The sequence below is a fragment of the Chionomys nivalis genome, chromosome 21, assembly GCF_950005125.1.
Source record: "Chionomys nivalis chromosome 21, mChiNiv1.1, whole genome shotgun sequence".
In the NCBI taxonomy this organism is placed as follows: Eukaryota; Metazoa; Chordata; class Mammalia; order Rodentia; family Cricetidae; genus Chionomys; species Chionomys nivalis.
This window is the reverse complement of record NC_080106.1, coordinates 15,706,047-15,715,837: the sequence shown is the minus strand read 5'-3', so window position 1 is coordinate 15,715,837 and position 9,791 is coordinate 15,706,047. Positions and strand designations below refer to the sequence as shown.

General features: G+C 40.4%; 1 pseudogene; it reads left to right on the top strand.

Annotated features, from left to right (window-relative positions):
• The first annotated feature begins 1,009 nt into the window (after positions 1 to 1,009).
• Positions 1,010 to 3,407, top strand: LOC130863939 (Y-box-binding protein 1-like; annotated as a pseudogene).
• Positions 3,408 to 9,791: the final 6,384 nt, after the last annotated feature.

The following is a 9,791-nucleotide window of genomic DNA, read 5'->3' as shown; positions in this document are numbered from 1 at the left end:
CATACTGTTGAATGAGGGAAGCCAGATGGCCCCTTCCCCAAATCTGGAAAAACTCATGAGTGCTACAAGAAGTTGAGGTTCTGTTGACTTAGTCTCTACAATGGGAGCACCCACTGGGCATTCTGCATCTTCATCTGACTGTCCATCAATCACCCTACATCTGTTTGTCAGGATTCACTGGGCTGATTGCTCTTTTCTGTATGCACATTATACTTCATAATATCTCCCCCAAAGAAGGGAACAAATCAATTTAATTAATCACATTAACAAAATAATGAAGAAAATAATAAAATCACCACACCACTGATGCAGAAAAAGCAATTTATGAAATTGAGCCTTAATGAAAATTTTTTTTAGCAAAGCTGCAATAAAATAGAACTTCATTAGTCCGATGGAGAGCATCTATTAAAAATCGTTAAGAAACCTCATATTCCTCTGTGAAACAGTGAAATATTTCCCAGAGGTCAGAAAGCACAGGTGCCTGCTATGACCTTCCGCCTCCTCTCTGACATCTCTGAATATCCTAACTAGTACTGTTGGGCAGCCTTGGGAAATGATTATTCATAGATGACTTGATAAACTGTCACAAAATAATTCATACCTGCATTTAACAAATATATTAGATAGATAATATGTCTAGCTATGTATTTGGCGATATGCATACTTAAAGATTAAAAATATCACAGAAGTCGGAGAGATGGCTCAGTGGGTAAAGGGCTTACCACTTAAGTGTGAGGACAGGACGAGAGCTCAGATGTCTGGAAGCCATGTAAATATCAGGTGGCTGTGGCAGCTCTCCTCCAGTTCCAGTACCTTCAGCAGACTAATAAGATTCCTGGAACAAGCTGAGTAGCTAGGCTAGCTGAATTAACAAGCTCCAGATTTGGTGAGCAATCCTGCTTCAATATGTAAAAGTGCAGAGAGACTAAAGACACCCAATGTCAACCTCTGACCTCCACATGCATTCAAACATATGTGCATACATGCATACACCTGTGTGCCCGCACACATGCGAGTAAGCACATATACACATGAATGACACATATTCATACAAAAAAGTCATAGAGATAGAAATATAAAAACTTAGCTATTGATTCATCATGAAACCATTGAGCATCCCTGTATTAGTCAGGGTTCTCTAGAGGAACAGAACTGATAGAATGAATATATATGTGTGTGTGCTTGTGTGTGTGCATGTGTGTATAATATATGCCAATATATGTATATGTGTGTGAATGTATGTACATATACACATATCTGAATATATTCATTCTATAATATATTCTAATAAATAAGTTATAGTCCTGCTAATCCAACAAGGACTGTCTACCAACAGAAAGTCCAAGAATCCAGTAGTTGTTCAGTCCACAAGTCTGGGTGGTTTCAGCATATGCCAGAATTCCAGAGAACTAAGCTTTTGGGGGCGGAGGGTGATATAGTTTCTCTGTGCAGTTGTAGTTCTTGTTGTCCTTGACTAGCTCTGTAGAGCAGACAGGCCTCAAATACAGAGATCTGCCTCCCTCTGCTCCTCAATGCTGGGATTAAAGGTGTGCACTGCTGTGGTCGGGCTCAGAAGCAAGGTCTAATCCCAGTGAAGGGATAAGCTTGCCAGCCAGAGTAAGAGCAAGCAGGCAAAAAGAGACTGGGTGTGTTTCTTCCGTGTCCTTTAGATAAGCTCTCAACAGAAGGAGTAGCCCAGATTAAAGGTAGATTTTCCCACCTCAAAAGAACTGAATTAGAAGGAGTCTTGCCCTACCCCACCACCCCCACCCATCATCCTGAAGCAGGTGAGAGAACCAGCCCTGATGTCATTAGGGTAGGAAAGCTGCCCCTGCAGCATTCAGAGAGTGGCCTCTATGCCACACCTGGCCAACACAGTAGAGCTGGCCCTGAAGGTGTAGGTGTGGGAGTGCTGACCCTGAGGACGAGGACGTGAAAGAAGGAGAATTGGCCCTGCCCTTGTTCATGGCCGCAAGGGATGAACTTGCCAGGGCAATGCAGCTCACCCTGGTGGTGAGAATAAAGGAGAGCCGGTGGGCTGACCAACCCTGCAGAAGCTACTCAGGCCCAGAACCAGCGTTATTATATGTTGGCTGCCCCAACATATATCCCATCTGTGATCTGCTGCAGCACATGAAGGGACAGGTCCTGCAGACCTAAAATTACAGGGTTTCCTAAACATATGGAAACATCAGGGTAACCAAGAGGAGTTCCAGTGGGGGTGGGGGAGCAGCATCAATAGTGTAGCAGAAACCAGAGGCCTTGAACCAGACCACTTGATTTACAAGTAAAGATATACGGATAAAAAGGGAAAGAAAATAAAAGTGAGTCTTCCCACTTCAAGTGATTTAATTAAAAAATAATTCCTTAGTTCCAACAGTAGCAGGAGCAGAGAACAGAACCCAGAGAGCCTTGAAAGCCCCACCGCTGCTGCTGGCCTATTGACCATCACACCCTGGGAGGAGCCTGCCTTAGCTGCCGGCCCCCACTAAGGCAACCATTAGCAGTGAGGCCAGAGACACAGCAGCGCTGTCACAAAGCCTGGGCATAGGTAGTGGCGGCCTGGGTGGCCTCACATGCATGGCGCCCACTGGCGGGGCCAGGAAGTTTATCAAGAGGAAGCTTCGGGAACAGTAAAATGTCTCAGTATAATGAACAGATACATTTCATCAACAGGAATGACACCAAGGAAGATGTATTTGTATACCTGACTGCCCTAAAGAAGAATAACCCTAAGTAGTACATCCGCAGTGTAGGAGATGGAGAGATGGAGAGTTTGATGGTTGTTGAAGGAGAAAAAGGTGCGGAGGCAACAAATGTTACAGGCCCTGGTGGAGTTCTAGTTCAAGGCAGTAAATACGCAGCAGACCGTAACCATTGTAGATGATATCCATGCTGTAGAGGTCCTCCATTCAATTACTAGAAAAATTACCAGAATAATAAGAGTGGGGAAAAGAAGAAGGGATTGGAAAGCACTCCTGAAGGCAAGCCCAACAATGCTGGCCCTAAGGCAAGCGAAGGTTCCCACCTGACTACTTGAGGAGATTCTATGGGCCTTGACCATAGTATTCCAACCCTGTGTAAGAGAACCGATGCTGATAACCAGAGCGCTGGAGAGTGAGGAAGACCAGTAAGACAGGATATGTATCAGGGTTACAGACCATGATTCCACAGGGGTCCTCCTTGCCAAAGACACCCTAGAGAAAACCACAATAAAGAGAACAAGGAAACCAAGGAGACGAGACCCAAGATCAACAGCCACCTCAGCATGGGTAACACTGTAACTTCAATTATCAGCACAGACACCCCGAGAACCCTAAACCCAAGATGGCAAAGAGACAAAAGCAGCGGATCCACCAACTGAGAATTTCTCCACTCCAGAGGCTAAGCAGGGCAGGGCTGAGTAAATGCCGGCTTATCATCTCTACTATCATCCAGTTTGATCATCAAACAAGAAGAAATGAATATGAAATTTCAGTAATAAGAAATGAACAAAGATTGGAGCTGAAGATCTTAAGTGTTTGTTTTTTCCTGTTGACCAGATACACTAGAACTATCTACATTATCTATGCAGCGTGAGGTTTTAATTATTTTTACCTAAAGATGTCTCTTTTTGGTAATGACAAACGTTGATTTATAAAAAATCTGATTTTTCTCAATACACCTTTAATAGTTTTTAAATTGTTTCATATCTGTTCAAGTTAAGATTTTTAGGAACTTAATTTTTAATTTGTAATAAAAGTTTACAACTTTTTTAAAAAAAAGTCAACAAACTGCAAGCACCTATTAATATGGGTCTTAAATAATAACAATAATAATAAAATAATCCCTCACAGGTGTACCCAGCTAGCTAGATTTCGTTTAATCCCAGATGTAATCAATTTGACAACCATGAGTAGCCATCACAACACTGAAGAATATAACAAAGAAATATGCTTTTTCTTATATTGTATTTGAAATCAATTTAGTCCTTTTGACTCTACTTACGTATGGGATGCAGGTGATATATGTATAGTGACACTGGGTTGATTAATATTTACTATATATCTCTTCTTAAAAGTCTATTGTTTCTCTTGCTAGTTACACTATATATCTCCTCTTGAATGTCCATTATTTCTCTGTGTTGGCAACCTATAAATATTTAATTCTTTTTTGTTTGTTTGTTTGTGGGGGCTTATTGCTGTTTTCGGGGGGGGTTGTTTGTTTTTACATCCCAACCAAGGTTTCCCTTCCTTCCTCTCATTCCAGTTCCTCCCTCCCACCGCCTCCCTCCCCCACTCCTCCTGCTCTCTTTCTTTCAGATATGGACCAGTCTCCCAGGAATATCAGCCCACCATGGTATACCAAGTTGCGGTGAGACTAGACACCTACTCTTCTATTAAGGCCAGATAGTCCGCAAGAAGACCAAACTCCCCAACAGTTGCGTATATGTAGAGGGCCTAGGTAAGTCCATGTAGGCTCCCTGACTGTTGGTTCAGTTTCTATGAGCTCATATGAGCCCAGGTAAGTTGAACCTCTAATCTTAAAAAAACATACAACTGTTTTTAAATATACTCTCTGTGCACACACAGTGAGAGGGAGGGAGAGAAATGGGTAGATTGAGAACAACTCCATAATGTGGTAGGTCCATGATTGGTTTTTGGTTTTACGTAGACTTCCTGTTGACTTCTCAAATGTCTATACAAATTCAAATTTTCCACAATGTACGAGAGGTCCCCTGCTCTGTATCCTCACCAGTAATGAACATTTTCGTGGGAAAACATATATATAGTCATTCTCTCTGGGGTTTGATGACATCTCAGTGTGGATTTTGATTTGCATTTCTCTAATAATTAGTGATGTGAACATCCTTTTGCATTTATTGATCATACATAGATCTGCTTTGGAGGAGGCTCGTGTATCCTTCACTTGCCTGTATGTAGAATCGATTGCCATTAGTTTGATTTTGTTTTTGTTGGCGTTTTCAAGTTCCTTATAGTTTGACTATTAATCTATCATGAATTTATAAGGATTTTTCTCCCATTCCACTGGTCATTTCTTCCATAAATTTCCTCCTCCTCCTCTGCTGTGCATAAACTTCTTGATTTACCAGAATCCCATGCATCTACTCTTACTTCTGTTGCTTCTGCATCTAGAGTCAAAAAATATCAGTACTTACCACATGGATTAAAATATTTCCATGATTGTGTGTAGCAGATCACTGACTTTGCATGGCCAAGACCCCAGGTTAAACCCTAGGACCAGAAAACAGTTGAAGCATCTCCCTCATGCTTTTCCCAGTCAGTTAACAAATTCACATCTTATGTCTAAGATGAATTAGATCCACTTTAAGTTGACTACTTTTATGGTGATAGAGAGAAGTGGTTCCAGTATCCTGCATGTGAATATTTGTTTTCCTTAACATAAGTTGCTTTAAAGATGCTATTCTTGCCACAGTATATGCTGATGGTGCCTATCCAAAAGAACATCTGAGTATAAATGCATGGGTTTCTTCTAGGTCTTCTCTTCCTTTCCATTGGTCTCTGCATTTGATCTTTCGCTTAACATAGATTTCTGGTCTGCTTTGTTATAAGTGATATTAATTCCTCTTTTGCATTCTCTTCTTCCTGACTAAAGGTGCCTGGTAGAGCTCAGTTGTAATAGTTCGCATTCTTTTTATTAATATCATTAATAGTTATTCATGATACGGTAATGAAGTTCTTGTATGTAGTAGAACTATGACACATCTGGCTTTGGTAGTTTCTCAGATTGCTCTGGCCATACTCAGAATCCTTTGTGCTGTCATACCAATTCAATGCAGGATTATTTTCCCTGCCCTTGTGGAAAATGCCATCGATATTTTAATAGAGGTGGCATTGAATCTGTACATTGTGTGGTATAACATGGTTGTTTCTGTGATAGTAGTTCTGTGCCATGTGTAGAGAACTAAAGAAATGACAGTGCTTAAGGGGCATTCATAAGAGTTGGGTACAGTTTGGTGGCAGGAAGCTTGTTCAGTATTTATAAAACCCTGGATTTCATCCTGAGCACAAGAAATAAAGAAGTAAATAGAAAACAAGCAAAAATGTTTTACTTGAAGGCCACTAGAACCTCTAATGCTGCTAATTAATACTTTTTTTTTTTGCTTGCCCCACCTAATTTTATTCAGTTTAGAAATGGTTCATGGCTTTAATAATTCTAATGTAGAGTTAATGAAGCACAATTTTCTTCTTTCCCCCAGACTCTAGGTGACTTTTAGCTTCTCATAAAGCATCAAGTTTTCCATTTTAGGAAGAACAAAAAGAGTTACCATAACCGGCAATATTCAAAACAATGGCTCTCGGATCCTAAAATAAATTTAAAGATTTCAAAGGATTCTCTGCCTGAGAGTCATCACGGCAGAGTGTGATGGGAGAGGGACTCATCTGGCAGCCATCTGGCTGATTGAGAATATTCAGATTCATTTATAGTTCTCCTTGATCGCTCGAAATGCAGTCTCCCGCTGGTCACGCCCCTACTCAGCATGGTTCTGTGCTTGCTTGGTGACAAGCGCTGTGTTGGAAGACAAGGAGGAAATTGTGAGTCTAGGCTTTGCCGGAGCCCTGCTTCTGCCTCTCTCACTTCTAGTTATTCTTTCCCCTCTTTCCAATATTTCATTTTCCATAGATGCTGCGGGATCACAGAATAGTATTGTTTAGCCACTAACACCCCTACCAAGCGTCTTTGTTTTTGCTTCCACATCAAATAAAGTATTCTGATTTGGTTGCCAGTAGAGATAAAAAGTAATTATCAAAAGTATAGAGAGACTCATTTACCCAAAATTAAAAGTACAATAGAACAAGTACTGCTTTGTTTTATAGGTAATTTTGTGACTAAAGCCACACGATTATAATATAGTTTAAACTGCTTCCAACAGACCACACTATTGTGTCTCAGAAATAGAATTTTTCCTAAAATGTATTTATTCTTATACTAAACATTATTTATAACTGCAAGTTACATTGATCACAATTCTTTCTTTTAAATAATGAGTGGGAAAGATCTATAATGCAATGAACAGAAGTCCATCAAGTGATAGATTTTCAGGTTGTTGTATTAGATAATTGCATCTTTAAGGAAACATACATATATATTCATATATATGTGATATATACATTCATATATATACATAAGCTCATGAAGAATGTTTTCACAGTTTAGAATTTTGAAAGATGGCAGACAATATGTCATTGCCCCTAAATACGCTTTTGAATAGTTCTATAAAAATCACCAAGTGTTCCGAGTAGATAAGAACTTTGTTGACATTTATTGCCCTGCTATGTGTAATACTGCATCTATAGACAGAAGAGGATCCATTTGCAGGTAGTTCAGATTTATAATAGGTTCCTTTAACTTCAATTTTAGGGGCAGGAGAGATGATTCAGAGATTAGGAGCCCTTGTTACACTTCCAGAAAACATGAGTTTGTTTCCCAGAACCTACATTGGGAGCTCACAACTACCTGTAATTCCATCTTCAAGGGATCCATTGACTTCTCTTCTGGACTCTGTGAGTAGCTTCTCTCTCTCTCTCTCTCTCTCTCTCTCTCACTCTCTCTCTCTCAAAAGAAAGCAGGAGAGACTGTAACTAGTGAGAGGAAACCATAGAACCATGCAAACAGATGCCCAGATATTTGCACAGTTTTTGAATAACATCCTTGTATGCATTTAACTCATTACCTGCTAGACTGAAGCATTGAGACACTATTCAGGGACACCACACCCCAGCACACCCCCACTGAGATTAAAATCATTCTATCATTCTGATCATTTCTGTCTTTATGACCATTCAACACTGAAGTCAGAATAGCTTCTACAATCAAGAAAGGAAAAAAAAAACGGTAACAATATATGAGTTAAAGGTTTTAAGCATTATGAATATGATGCAGCTTGCTGTCAACACATATCACTCTATAACATAAATGCTTTCTTTTATAGATTGAGTAGTCCTTTAGCTTGTCAGTCATATGGCTATTATGATATTAAGGATGGCATTTACCCCTAGCAATCTTCTAATCATATTTTACCACTCTCTACAATCTCACTCACATCTTCCTTTTTGCTTAAAGTTATATCAAAAGTATTTTCTCCCTAAAACTCATTTTAACGAAACCAAAAATCTAGGATAAATCAGTGTCTCCAGAAAAACCATAATTATGAACAGATTACGAGCTTGAGAGATGGTGAAGCAGTTAAGAGCACTTGCTGCTCTTCCAGAGGACCTGGGTAAGGTTCCCAGTGACTCATGAGCATCTGTAATTCCAGTTCCAACAGACCCAACACCCTTTCTGGTCTCTGCAGGCACCCAACATGCATATGGTGCACAGATGTATATGCAGGTAAAAATATTAATACACATGAAAAAATAAGTAAGTCTAAAAGGGACGGCTTGTGTTCAGCATTTGGTATATTTCATCTGCATAGCACTTAAATGCAGTACTCTTGTTTTCCTGGCCTCTTGGCTGTGATCAGGGTGGAGAGACTGAATGAATCTACAACATAATGGACAACATCCTGATTATACGTGAAAGCAGAACTGTTGGAGCCTCTTTCTGTAGCGTGATCTACACTGTTACTAACTCTCAGCCACAATGCACGGTAGCAACCAATCCCTCACACAGCCACCATTCAGGCAGCCAAACAATGGTCTCATTAGCAATTGCCCAAAATAACCTGAGCTCAATTTGTAATTGACAGGTTCTCTAACTCTTGACCTTGCTTGTGACTCAGTACTAATGTGAGAAAGCCTTACCTGATCCAATTAAAAAAAAAAAAAGATGCTCCCCTATCCAAACGATATGAGGTGCCACTTTTCTCCATGCCAATAGCCACCAATCGGGACATAATGTCCGAAACCTCCTTTTTCTATGAAGTGTTGTTTATCTTCTCCTTGCTTTGGAATGTCTGCTAAGTGTGAAGAGATGGTAGCTCGCTGCCCTGCTTCAATAAACTGTGAAGTATTAGTCATGCTTGCTGTCACCTGGGTGATCATCATTTCTTTCCGGCGAGTAGGGCGAATAACGAATGGCTCTCGTGTGAGTGGGATGCAGGATGATTTCAGTGTGAGTGCCCCAGGAAGCAGGGACAGATTCTGCTGTTGCTGTGTGCAGGGACTGTGTCTCACCAGGAAAATGGTTTTATCCTACTTTGTTGTTCAACATATGAAATCTTCCCTCACGGCGTACAATCCGTAAGTATCTGTTCAGAGGCAACCGGATTCTTTAATTTGTTACCTAGTACCAACTGTTCCATTGTAAAGATAAATCATTTTGCTTACTTGAAAGTAAGAACTCTTAACTGCTCCAATTCTGGAAACACCTTGAGTCCCCACATAACGCGGCAAGTGGAAGATTCCACACCTGACTTCACATAGCAGGTGGCACATTACAGTCAAAACAGGAGCACTAAAAATATCATACAATTACCTTCAGGCTGTTTTCATCCGTGGTAGGTGAAATATAAATGAACTTCATGTTTAGATATGGGCCCCATCCTTAAGACATCTTATATATATATGCAAGTATTGGAAAATTTAAAAAAGAAAAAAAAAAAAAGCTGAAATCCAGAACACTTCAGGTCCCGTTCTGTAGAGACCAAGAAGTCAGAAAGGAACCTTGGTGTTGGGTAAGAGGCCTGAAGGGGAGGGAGTGGGGTTAGTTATCTGTGTGCATGTGATATGAAAGTAGAGGGGGTAAATAATGCAAGTGGCAAGGTTTAAACAGGGGGTTGGGGGGGGGAGAAAGATGGGGGGAGAAAAACAGAAGACAGAGGTGGC